Source organism: Symphalangus syndactylus, chromosome 2 (genome assembly GCF_028878055.3).
Source record: "Symphalangus syndactylus isolate Jambi chromosome 2, NHGRI_mSymSyn1-v2.1_pri, whole genome shotgun sequence".
Lineage (NCBI taxonomy): Eukaryota > Metazoa > Chordata > Mammalia > Primates > Hylobatidae > Symphalangus > Symphalangus syndactylus.
Window position 1 is genome coordinate 58,065,452 of NC_072424.2, and position 13,782 is coordinate 58,079,233.

At 38.7% G+C, this 13,782-nt stretch overlaps 1 protein-coding gene and 1 pseudogene across 1 annotated transcript in view; both read left to right on the forward strand.

Annotated features, from left to right (window-relative positions):
* The window catches only part of EYS (eyes shut homolog), a 2,088,383-nt gene that overhangs the window by 1,053,558 nt on the left and 1,021,043 nt on the right, over positions 1–13,782 (forward strand). The window lies entirely within an intron of this gene.
* LOC129463771 (transmembrane protein 98-like) lies at positions 464–3,663 on the forward strand (annotated as a pseudogene).

A 13,782-nucleotide genomic window follows, 5' to 3' on the forward strand; every position in this document is an offset into this window, starting at 1 on the left:
CTTCTCTAGCTCTCTCCTCTCCTCAAATCTCTCTATTTGGCGAGACATAAAAATATTAAAATTGGCCGGGCGCGGTGGCTCACGCTTGTAATCCCAGCACTTTGGGAGGCCGAGGCGGGCGGATCACGAGATCAGGAGATCGAGACCACGGTGAAACCCCGTCTCTACTAAAAATACAAAAAAATTAGCTGGGCGTGGTGGCGGGCGCCTGTAGTCCCAGCTGCTCGGAGAGGCTGAGGCAGGAGAATGGCGTGAACCCGGGAGGCGGAGCTTGCCGTGAGCCGAGATTGCGCCACTGCACTCCAGCCTGGGCGACAGAGCGAGACTCCATCTCAAAAAAAAGAAAAAAAAAAAAAAAAAAAAAAAAATTAAAATTAAGCCAATTAATAACCCTATATTGATATCTAAATTTTTAGGTGAAAGAAAGAGTTACATGTCTCTCACTTTAACTCAAAAGCTACAAATGACTAAGCCTAGTGAAGAAGGCACGTGGAAAGTCAAGACAGGCTGAAATCTGGGCCTCTTGCATCAAATAGCCAGGTTTTGAATGCAAAGAAAAAAAATATTTGAAGAAAATTAAAAGTGGTACTCCAGTGAACATGTAAATAGTAAGAAGCAGAAACAGCCTTATTGCTCCTAGGAAGAAAGTTTTAGTGATCTGGATAGAAGATCAAACCAGGTATGACATTCTCTTTAGCCAAAACTCTAATCCAAAGCAAGACCCTGACTCTCTCTCTTCAATTCTGTGACGGGTGAAAGAGGTGAGGAAGCTGCAGAAGAAAAATCTGAAGCCAGCAGTGGTTGCTTCATGATGTTTAATTTTTAAAAAAAGCCATTTCCATAACATAAAAGTACAAGGTGAAGGAGCAAGTGCTGATGTAGAAGTTGCAGCAAGTTATCTAGAAGATCTAGCTAACATAATTGATTAACCAAATAACAGATTTGCAATGTAGATAAAATAGCCTTTTTCTTAGAAGATGCCATCTGGGACATTTGTAGATAGAGAGAATTCAGTGCCTGGCTTCAAAGCTTCAAAGGACAAGTTGCCTCTTGTTACGGGCTGATGCAGCTAGTGACTTTTAGTTGAAGCCAATGCTAATTTACCATTCCAAAAATCGTAAAGCCCTTAAGAATTATGCTAAATCTACTTTGCTTGTGCTCTATGAATGGAACAAAGCGTGGATGACAGCACATTTGTTTACAGGTTTCTTACTGAATATGTTAAGTCTGTTTTTCAGAATTACTGAGCAGAAAAAAACAAATTAAAACTATTACTGACAAGGTGCCTGGTCACCCAAGAGCTCTGATGGAGATGTACAAGAAGATTAATGTTCTCATACCTGCTAACTTAACTTCCCTTCTGCAGCCCAAGGATCAAGGAGTAATTTTGACTTTCAAGTATTATTATTTAAGAAATACATTTCATAAGGCTGCATCTGTCATAGACAGTGATTTCTCTGATAGATCTAGATAAAGTCAATCAAAAACATTCTGAGAAGGATTCACCATTCTAGATGTCATTAAGAACATTCATGGCCGGGCGCGGTGGTTCACATCTGTAATCCCAGCACTTTGGGAGACCAAGACGGGCTGATCACGAGGTCAGGAGATCGAGACCATCCTAGCTAACATGGTGAAATCCCGTCTCTACTAAAAATACAAAAATTAGCTGGGCGTGGTGGCGGGCGCCTGTAGTCCCAGCTACTTGGAAGGCTGAGGCAGGAGAATGGCCTGAACCGGGGAGGCGGAGCCTGCAGTGAGCAGAGATCGCGCCACTGCACTCCAGCCTGGGCAACAGAGCGAGACTCCATCTCAAAAAGAAAAAAAAAAGTCAGAAAACTTACCCTATACTGTACCATAAAGTAAGTCATTTAGACTAGACACTTCAGTCTTATAATATAGTGTATATTATGTCTTAATCACCTCATTAACATATTTAGGTTTATATAAGCATACCTCTGTGCAACATACATTAAAAAGAACTAATAGAAAAATAATAGAATAATAAATACAGAATTCCTATTGTTCTGAAATCATAGTTAATGAGAATGCCACTATGTACCAATACTCAAAAGATATATTAAAATTAAGAAAAATCGTAGTGGTCTTGATTTTGTTCTTTATTTCTGAGAGGGCACAGTAATACCCCTTCCTGTCAGTGTGTACATTTTCTCCAATCTCTACTCTTCCCCATGTGGACACTTAAGAGAAAATGGAGCAGAGTGGCCTCAATTTTTATACAAAATTGTAAATGGATAACAGAAATACTTAGAAATAGTCATAAACAACTTACAACAGATTGTCTACACAAACCCCAACATTTTTTATAAGAAGATTGATTTAACTTATTCTGATTTCTATGCTCTTACAGCAATATTTTCAGTGGAAAAAAATCACATCAAAACACAGGCAAACTAAAAATTTTGCCTATCGCATATGCCAGATATCTAGTTTTTGTCTCTAAACACAAATTGCTAAGGAATACTTCAAAGCTTCAAACAAAACTTAAAAAAAAATAAAAACATGCTAGAAATATTTTTTCTGTAGATAACTTACACGGATAATAAAAGGAATGTTTCTTGGAAGTAAAGTTTACAAAGTGCTTATTCACTTTAGTCCTCAACAAAGTTTTTCTGAATTATATTATTTATTGAAAATAGAATTTCTCCATATGGCCAGCAGTAAATCTATTTTTTTGTTTGTTTCTACTTGTTTTTTTTTTCCCCCTTAAAATATGTGCAATATGGGCAGAAGATTAGTGATTGGGTAAGCACCACAATATAATATTGTTACTAGGACTTGTCATCTAAGGGTTTCGTTTGTTTTGTTTTAAACGTAACTGAAGGCATCATATTTTGTGATATTTAAAAATACTTCTTCATTTCTTTAAAAAATAAATTATTAATATAGCTTGTTCCCACCGCCACGGGGCTACTCATCTACAGTTCAGAACATTTAGCCTATGAGGAGGATATGAGTGAGACTAAGTCAGGAGCCACCGTGAAGCAAGAAGGCCACGGTGATTGTTGCCATAAGAATGCTGGCTGCCATCTTTCTGGCTTTGTTTGCAGTCTTGGTGGTGTTTTGAGGGCAGTGCTACTGCTGGCCAGGAGACCTGCTGCAGCGCTATGATTCTAAGCCCATTATGAGTCTCTTGGGTGCCATGGAGACCCAATCTGAGCTCTCTGAGTTAGAACTAGATGATGTCGTCATCACCAACTCTGGCATAGAGCCCATTCTGGAGAATGAAGACTGGATCTAGGATGCCTTGGGTCTCAAGTCCCACTGCATTGTCATCTTGAAGATTTGTCACACTTTGAGAGAAAAACTTATTGCCATGACAGCGGGCTCAGAGGCTGAGAAGAAGACTTCAGCCACTGTCAGCAACATCATTGTGGTGGCCAAGTGGATTATCCCCAGAGTAGATGATGTTGTGGCATCAGTGTACCATCTATTGGGCACCAAGCTCCTGGGTGAGAGTACGACTGCCCTGCTCCTATCTGTCAGTCATCAGGTGCTGGTAACCAGAAATGCCTGCTATCTGAACAGGGGCCCCAAAGCACTTGGAGGTGCTTCGAGAAGCAGCCTTGCCTTCTGAACCAGGTAAAGGCCTCCTAGGCCCTAACCTTCTTGCAGGAGCAGTTGGGAATGTATTGCCTGTAGGCCAGCAGCTAGTCATGAAAGCTAGCAAGAATGGCTTAGATGAGCCTTTCACTTCTTTTTCCTGTAGAGTTGTTCTCCGGGGCTCAGGAATGTGTGCATAGCAAAGCAGGAGAGTCCTATCTGGTGATGCCATTGTTGCAATTACAAATTGTGGCTGGTGAGAGGCAGTCTAATACCACAGTTAAGGGATATGCCATTCATCATTTGCACAACACAGCACTGAAACTGATAGATGGTCAGCTTTATTTAGCTTACCTAGTGTTTTCAAGAAAATTGTGCTACCATATAAGAAATCTAGAAGTTTCACATTAAACATCAGAATTTCTGGCTTCTCCTGAACGATCAGGTTTGGCAGTTGTGATTTGTGTTTTCAAATGAGAACAATCAGTTGGAGTTAAGTAGGGATCGCCTCTCTTGGCAAGACTGTACTCTCATCTTGCGTGTTTCATTTATTTGTATTATCTACCTGATCCCTGAGGCATCTGAGCCTCTCCTCTTATTTAGAGGTTTGGGTGTGAAGCTGAGCACTATAAAGTTTATTATTTCCTTTTACCCTTATGCCTACAATTTTACTATACACCACTAGGTATACAGTAAATTTATACTTAGGATTCCCTCAAAAAATAAAAATTCAAAAATAAAAATAAATTAGTATAATTCATATGAGTTTTGTTTTTTTATCTCTATCCTTTACTTTTTTAAAAAAATTTCTGCCATATCTAACATGTTTATAAACAGACTATAGGTCAAACATTTGCAAAGGTGTATATGGAATGCAATTAATGAGCTAACAGGAACTTGGCAGTAGAAACACTAGGTGTTAAAACATTTACAGTTTTCTCTGTAATCTAGTCCAGGTGTTAATAACATCTTTTTTTTTTTTTTTTTAATACTTTATGTTCTGGGATACATGTGCAGAACGTGCAGGTTTGTTGCATAGGTATACACGTGCCACGGTGGTTTGCTGCACCCAGCAACCCGTCACCAACATTAGGTATTTCTCCCCTAATGCTATCCCTCCCCTTGCCCCTCAACCCCAACAGGCCCGTGTGTGATGTTCCTCTCCCTGTGTCCGTGTGTTCTCATTGTTCAACTCCCACTTATAAGTGAGAACATGCAGTGTTTGGTTTCCTGTTCCTGTGTTAGTTTGCTGAGATTGATGGTTTCCAGCTTCATACATGCCCCTACAAAGGACATGAGCTCATCCTTTTTTATGGCTGCATAGTAATCCATGGTGTATATGTGCCACATTTTCTTTATCCGGTCTAACACTGATGGGCATTTGGTTTGGTTCCAAATATTTGCTATTGTGAACAGTGCTGCAATAAACATACGTGTGCATTGTCTTTTTAGTAGAATGATTTATAATCCTTTGAGTATATGCCCAGTAATGAGATTGCTGGATCAAATGGTATTCCTGGTTCTAGATCCTTCAGGAATCGCCACACTGTCTTCCACAATGTTTAAACTAATTTACATTCCCACCAACAGTGTAAAAGCACTCCTATTTCCCACATCCTCTCCAGCATCTGTTGTTTCCTGACGTTTTAATGATCACCATTCTAACTGGTGTGACATGGTATCTCACTGTGGTTTTGATTTGCATTTCTCTAATAACCAGTGAAGATGAACTTTTTTTCATATGTTTGTTGCCTGCATAAATTTCTTCTTTTGAGAAGGGTTTGTTCCTATCTTTCGCCCACTTTTTGATAGCGTTGTTTGTATTTTTCTTGTAAATTTGTTTAAGTTCCTTGTAGATTCTGGATATTAGCCCTTTGTCGATGGATTGCAAAAATTTTTTCTCATTCTGTAGGCTGCCTGTTCACTGTAATGATAGTTTTTTTGTTTTTTGTTTGTTTTTGTTTTTGTTTTTTGCTGCACAGAAGCTCTTTAGTTTAATTAGATCCCATATGTCAATTTGGGCTTTTGTTGCAATTGCTTTTGGTGTTTTAGTCATGTAGTCTTTGCCCATGCCTATGTCCTGGATGGTATTACCTAGGATTTCTTCTAGGGTTTTTGTGGTTTTATGTATTACGTTTAAGTCTTTAATCTATCGTGAGTTAATTTTTGTATAAGGTATAAGGAAGGGGTCCAGTTTCAGTATGCTTTGTTTTTAAAGAGAAAATAAATAGTTATCTTGTTCATGTAAAAGATGAGGTTATTTGATAAAATCTATGATTTTCTTTTCTCCAAGATGAAATTGTAGTTGCCGTATGTTAAAAACAGGAAAGCAGAGAAGTAAATGGACCCTAGATATTGAATTGCCTGCCCCAAATGAATCCTTGAATTTACGTTAAGATCACATTTTGGAATTAATCTTAACAAGACTAAGAGTTTGTAATATTACTAATATAAATAACATCAAATTTTCAGACAGTTTGCTCTTGTCACTATCATCTTTGTTATTGATACAGGCCGGGCATGGTGGCTCATGGCTGTAATCTCAACACTTTGGGAGGCCGAGGCAGGCTGATCACTAGGTCAAGAGATGGAGACCATGCTGGCCAACATGGAGAGACCCCGTCTCTACTAAAAATATAAAAATTAGCTGGGCATGGTGGCGCTTGCCTGTAGTCCTAGCTACTCGGAGGCTGAGGCAGGAGAATTTCTTGAACCCTGGAGGCTGAGTTTGCAGTGAGCCAAGATCACGCCACTGCACTCCAGCCTGGCGAGACAGCAGGACACCCATCTCAAAAAAAAATAAATAAGTAAAAGTAAAAGTTGTTTGTGCTCTTCTCCAAGTTATTCAATCTCCTTATCCCATGTTGGCAAATATAGGTCATCTAGCACAAGTGCCTGTGTTTGCTATCTATCTTGTCATTTCAACAGATCTAGGTGGTCACAGCTTCCTTATGTCTTTAGAACTTGTCTGTAACATTGCTCTTTTTTCCTTCTGTCTCAGAGTAAGCTTGTTTCCTCTCTTTCACCTTGTGCAGTGTCATTCACAACTCAGCTGAGCCAAAGCTTTGCTTGAAATCAGTTACTAAGTCCCTCCCTTGCATTTTAGGGCTCTTGCTTCATTGATATTTCTCTTCTAATTGTAAATATATTTAGATCATTTATTCCTTTAAAGAAAAAAAGAAACAAAAATTTTAAAAGGCTTCCGTTTTCTAATACCCCTTCAAGTTTCACTCTTATTTTTTCCTTTCTCCAATAACATTCCTAAGATTTTTTTATATTTGCCATTTTCCTTTTACATTTTCTCACTGGATGCTTTACTTTTCAAAATCTTCCGTTATTAATTCTTTACATGCATAACAAAACTAAACTTTCACCTGTACAACTATTTTACCAGTTAAACCAATAGTTTCACAATTAAGTAACTTTTAAAATTCTTTCTTCTCCCTGTGTATTGATGAAATGCTTTTATTCTTTGGTGTATCAGTCGTTTGTATCCATAATAACATTGTGTAAAAAAAAATCAAAACTCATTGGCATGTATTAGGTTGGTGCAAAAGTTATTGCGGTTTTTACCATTACTTTTAATGACAAAAAACACAATTACTTTTACACCAGACTACTTACCAACCTGCTTGCCAATAACCATCCATTTCTTACTCATCTATGGGTTGACATTAATTCAGCTAATTTAGATTCGGCACAATTAGGCTTGCTTTCTGGCTGTGAACTACGTTCACTTGTTTCTCATCCTTCTTAAACCTGAAGATAGCTGAGACATATCCTTTTTATGAAAAAAGATCAAAGTGCAGGAGACCAAGTCAAATCACACAAGCACATTTCAAATTCTACTCACATAATTTCCACTTTCATCCCATTAGAAAAAGCAAGTCACATAACCATGTCCAACATCAATTGGGTAGGGAAATATATTCCTTTCACAGAAGGGGATAGAAAGTGAATACTTGTTAAGCAATAATATAATTTATCTCACTTGAGTTTCTTGATACTATACAGCCTTAGTAGTGATAAGGATAGGAGGCAGGGAAATTCTGGGCAGAAGAGGGCAGGTCTTTGGCAAGGGTCCCACCCTCAAATCTGGAACCGTGGCCCAATGTGAGAACATGTATTCCTGTTTTCCCACTCGACTGTTGCCTTTTCTAAAACCACCTATGGCCCGCTCTGCCCCACATCCTGTGCCCGTAAAAACCCCAGGCTCCACCAGCAGAGAGCAGAGAAGAAGAGAAGCAACTGGATATCCGAGAGAAGCAGCTTGACTTCAAAGGGACAACATGACAGCATGGCTTCAGAGAGGAGTCTAGCCAACGACTGCTGAACTCCAGGGGAAGACTGTCCTCCTACTCCACCTGCTTTCCAGCTCCCCTTCCCACGGAGAGCCACTTTCATCAGCAATAAAACCCTCCACATTCACCACCCTCCAGTTCGTTAGTAAGACCTGAGTTTTCCTGGATGCCGAACAAGAGCTCAGGAGCCGTGGGTGCAGACAATGAAGACTGTCACGCTGACTCTTCGCCCTTGCTGGTGGAGAGCAACTAGCACACGTGAAAAGGCAGGGGGCCCACTGAGCTGTTTAAGACTTAAGCTGCCCACAGATGGCAAAGCCAAAAGAACACTGTAACACGGCTGGTCGCGGTGGCTCACGCCTATAATCTCAGCACTTTGGGAGGCCAAGGCGGACGGATCACGAGGTCAGATCGAGACCATCCTGGCTAATGTGGTGAAACCCCATCTCTACTGAAAATACAAAAAAATTAGTGGGGCGTGGTGGCGGGCGCCTGTAGTCCCAGCTACTCGGGAGGCTGAGGCAGGAGAATGGCGTGAACCCAGGAGGCGGAGATTGCAGTGAGCCGAGATCGTGCCACTGCACTCCAGCCTGGGCGACAGAGTGAGACTCCGTCTTAAAAAAAAAAAAAATAAGAATAATAATAAAAGAAAAGAAACACTGAATTAGGTATTTAAAGCTATTAGTATTTATTAGTTTACATTTTCTTTTACACAGGTTTAAAACAAAACAAAAAAACACTGTAACACACGTCCTCTGGGGCTTCAGGGGTCATGGGTACTCCTCACTAGACGCTGCTACAGGGCCCGCACAAAGTTTTGCTCCTGCCAATGCCCAAAAGCATTCGCCCTGGCTCCTGCACCTGTTCACCTGCACTCCCCCTCCTGCGAGGGGTGGAATGCAGTGAGACTGAACCAGGGGAGTCCACCCCTGCCACCCCCGAAGAAGCAGCCAGCTAGTTCCAGTGCCCATGCACTCCAGTTTCCACCCGTGAATGGGTCAGGGAAATATCCTGCTTCAGTAGTGGTTTCAATTGTATCTTCAAATAGAATTAGAAGTGATGATGTAGCTGACAGGCATCATGGTACATAGGTAGGTTGTTCTGGACAAAGTACTTGTTAGGCTACTGTGTAAAGAAACAACTTATTCCTCTGAGTTATTTTACAAAATCCATGTCATCACCTTTGGTTCAATAACCATAAATGACGTCCATACTATGTTCTAGGATTGGGTCATTGTCTACATATTGTGTCATGAGATTGTGTGCTAAGATGTTGTTGGCTAAGATGATTAATTAATTAGGGTTTCTTTTTTTTTTTTTTTTTTTTTGAGACGGAGTCTGGCTCTGTCGCCCAGGCTGGAGTGCAGTGGCGCGATCTGGGCTCACTGCAAGCTCCGCCTCCCGGGTTCACGCCATTCTCCTGCCTCAGCCTCCCGAGTAGCTGGGACTACAGGCGCCCGCCACCACGCCTGGCTAATTTTTTGTATTTTTAGTAGAGACGGGGTTTCACCGTGGTCTCGATCTCCTGACCTCGTGATCCACCGGCCTCGGCCTCCCAAAGTGCTGGGATTACAAGCGTGAGCCACCGCGCCCGGCCTAATTAGGGTTTCTTTGTAAATATAAAAACAAGCCTCATCTTTACTTTTCACCATTTAATTCAACGGGTATTTTTATCTTCACTCACAAGAAAATCAAGGATTTTTTTGGGGGGAAAATAATCATATAGTTTACTACTTGTAACACATTTAAAGAGAAAAAAGTAGCTTCAATAACATGCGTTCCCTGAGGAACTGGTAGGTAATATGGCTATTCTTTGATGATAGGTCAGTGCAGGAGAGTTGAGATTCATGAGTAAACTTGTAAACAGCTGGGTAACCCGTGGTTTATATGTATGCAAAGAAATAAAACAAACTAAAAGTCTAATAAGTTTTTTAAGTACCAGAATTCCATGCTTTGTGCAAGTGAGAAAACTGAAGGAAATGGTATCTCTGAAAAAAAGCATAATTACACAATGCAGAAATATGAGCATTGTCCCACTCCAAGATAAAACTTTAAGAATTTAATACGTTTAATTCCTCAGTCTTATGAGTGGCTTCTTCTAAAGAGCATATCAATAGCTTGATGAAAACAAGCTTCAAATTATTTGTTTACATTTATTGGCAATTAAAAATTATATGTACAAAACATTACACTTATATTTTTATATCCATATTCCTCTGGAGAGAATTTCAGTAACATCAGTATGCCACTCATCACTTTGTTTGCTCACCATTTGGTGACAGGATTCATTGCATTTGCTAAAAAGTGAGATTACTGTAGTGCAAATTACACATGCATGCTCAGTTGCAATTTTCCTCTGTGTGAGGTTCTTAAGTGCGTGTTATTCATTGTTTATGAAATGTTTCATTTGTAAATCTGTTTTGAAAGCCCAAAATGGAACATTATGTTTCTATGGAGCCCTGTCTTAGAGATTTTGTTTTCGTTCTGCAGGAATTATATTTTAAATATTATATCTGCTTTCGGCTATGTTTTGTTGCACACCCTTCTATAAATCTTAATCTATTACTATCACTCATGTGAAACAATCATTAACTCCATTGAATAGGTTTATAGGATTGAATTCTACAAAAGGACTTTTCTGGTTGAATTAGTCGGGGCTATATTCTTCTATTTATCATAGAATAAAAGTGTTCTTTACGAGGGTGTTTCCAACTGAATCTCTTCTTCTTCTATCTGAACATTTTGGTAGAAATATACCATGACAGAACTTTAAACAATATAGTTTTATAATATCTATCTATAGTTAGCTACTAAGTCATAAGCCATATTTATTTAAATAAGATACATAGATCATGTTTGCATATTTAGAAGATTAGAGAATTTTACTTGATTCAATAAATATTTATGAACTCCAGTGCTAGGCAATGTGTGAAATATTGAGATTCAAGGATGAATGAGATATTCTTTGCCCTCCGGAATCTCATTTACATGCAGGAATGTAAATTCTTAATAGACATCACACATCATAACATCCAAATAATTGGAATTTCTAGAAAAAGAGGTGATGTGGGGGAAAGAGTGCATAGAGCAAGGCTCATAAAGAAGAGTGAGATTTGAATTGGGCCCTCGAGGGTTGGTTGAATTTTGTTTGGCAGAGAAGAAGATGAAAGACAACTTATAAAGAAGGAAAAGAATGAGGGAGACAAAAGTCTTGGATATTGTCAAGTCAACATACTTGGGAAGAATAGGGGTAATTTTGAACCTGTAACATTAAGTGTTCATTACAAATGGAACATGTTGAAACACTTTTGTTTACATTGCCTAGTGATAAAGGTTTTCGGTTTAATTTGTAGGCATTAGAGGGCCACCTAAATGTATCAGCAATGTAGCTACATGATTAATTGTATGTTTTATGAGGAGAGCTCTCAGGAAATTGTAGCATGTAAAAACAGAAGAAGGAAAAAGCTTGATTAAACAGAAGAGGTTGATTAAACAGTTACTGAAGGTGAAATCAATAAGACATGGATATAAAATGAATGTTGAGGATGAGGTAGAATCAGTGATGACTCCTGCTTCCTCTGTGCTGGAGGTCTTGGTGGATGGTGCTGCTGTTTAGTTCTGAAATAAGACTCGGAGGAGTAAGTCAGATGACACTTTAAAGTCAAAATGACAACAGTTATTTTTATTTGCCTGAATAGATGAGTTAAATTTAATATTGTATTCATAATAGGGCTAGGGCATATGAATATTTTGACTCTTATTTTAGAAGTACTTCATTTCTCTAGGAAGATAAATCAGTTGAGTTGATAATGCCTTAAATCATTGCTTCTCTGAGTCTGAGTAAGTAAGTCAATAAGATATGATACTCTGGGGGATTAGCCCCTATTCTGATGGGTGGGAAGGGGTTGGGCTGGGAGAGCATGATAGGAAAGTAACACAAAACATGAAACCCTCTCCTCAATGAGTGGAATGAATGAATGAATCAAATATCATTTGATTACCCATTTCTACTATAATCACTTTCTGCTTGGATATAAGGAATTGTCGGACTTACTGACTTATTGTCAAGAATATCGTGGTCCAAAGGGAATTATTAATATCCTACGTATTACAAGCAACATCTATATTAGAGAGGATCTTAAATGAAAGATTTTCCCATCTTGTGACCAGGAATGGGTGGTTAGAGGGAAGAAGCATTCTGTGTTATCTCTTCTTTTACTTTCTTCTTTATTTATTAACCCTAATAAATACACACTTTTACATTTTTGTATTTTGGAGTTTTTGTTTGGTTTGTTTCTTCATTTTTGTTAAGTTTCTAGTGTTGAAATTCTTAGTCAGCTTATTTGGGTATACTAGAAAAGATTTTGAGATTAAGTTGTTCTTTCCATAATTTCTATAGCAAAATTTGAAGCCATATTTTACAAATTAGTTTCCTTAAAAGTGGTATATTACTTGTATTACTAGAATGTTATTTATTTGTTTTAATTTTGAAGTCATTATTGACTCACAAATGCTATTTTTAACCTTTATTAAATGGTTTCATCCTTTCAGTGCATATCAGATGATACATATAATAATACATAAAAATACTAAATTCATTTTGAGGTTATTCGGATACCTTTCTAAAGATTCCATAGTTTTCCCACTCAACATTAATGCTTTGTATTAGCATGTGAAATTTCAGAATAAATCTGACTTCAGATGTAAACTATTCTTTACAGAAAAATAGGATTGTATGTTTTATGATGTCTGAGCAGCACATGGCTTTAGTGGTTTAAGGTGATGGCATATCAAACACGTATTAGACTAAGAGTCTGTGAAATATGAAGGCAGACATACTTCCATTTGCACCGTGGACTTTTTGCTTAACATTAAAAATCTACGTTAGTGATTTAACGTTGAAAGCGATCCAAAGCAGTTTCTTTTACAGCAATGTTCTGTCACCTGCTTGGCTAGCAAGCAAGGCAAAAGAAACTGTCAAAACTGCACATGCTTTGAGAGGCTGGCAGGCAAAAGAAATATAACACAACACTGCAGATTGGGTTTTCTGTAAGTGGCTCAGCCTGAATGGGTTAGAGAACTAGTGTATAACTGACTTTACCTACAATCGCTTAAATCAGCTCAAGTTTACTATCAAATCGGCACTAAATATGTTCTCACTACAGCAGGGTCCTTGTATTAAATGTTAAAACAAAAAAAATAAAAACAACAATGATGATAACATTATGAGACATTAAGAGTCTCAAACAAATCCTCTGTGATTGATGTGTTAGCAGATGGAGGCTGATAGAAGTGGGACCACCAGGAGGTTATGGTTAAGGAGAGTGTCAAGTAGTGGAACAGGGCTGTATCTGATGATAAGCACAGATCCAAGACTGCTGACCACTAGGCACAGTGCGGTGATTAGGCTACAACTGCTGAGGCTACTCACCAGGAACGTAGAGTTAACAGGGTGAGGCTGTGACAAAACCCATGGAAGATACACAAACGATCACCTACAAATTTCCTCAGACTAATGAGGGAATGGCAAGCCATGCCACACCTCCAGGCTTTCAGCCATGCTCACACAAGCATACAGCAACTCATTCTGCAGGACCATCTTCAAAGAGGAAGGATATTGATTTATAGAAAATGCTATTAGACATAAAGGATAATGATACATAGATCACAAATGCTGCATCAACATATGGAAGAGTTCTTGCATCAGCAAATAAAAGGGATCAATAATGTGAAGAGAGTGGGCATAAGATTTATTAGGAGGCTTTATTGCCTTGTGATTTATGAATCACTACAGATGGCAGTGATGTAGTATAATTTTCACAAATATGATGCAATAAAGATTATTAAAGCATCCTGCAGTGCCGTTTTTAGTTTCACCTGTACACATAACATATCTCTGAGAACTCTGTCCTTTACA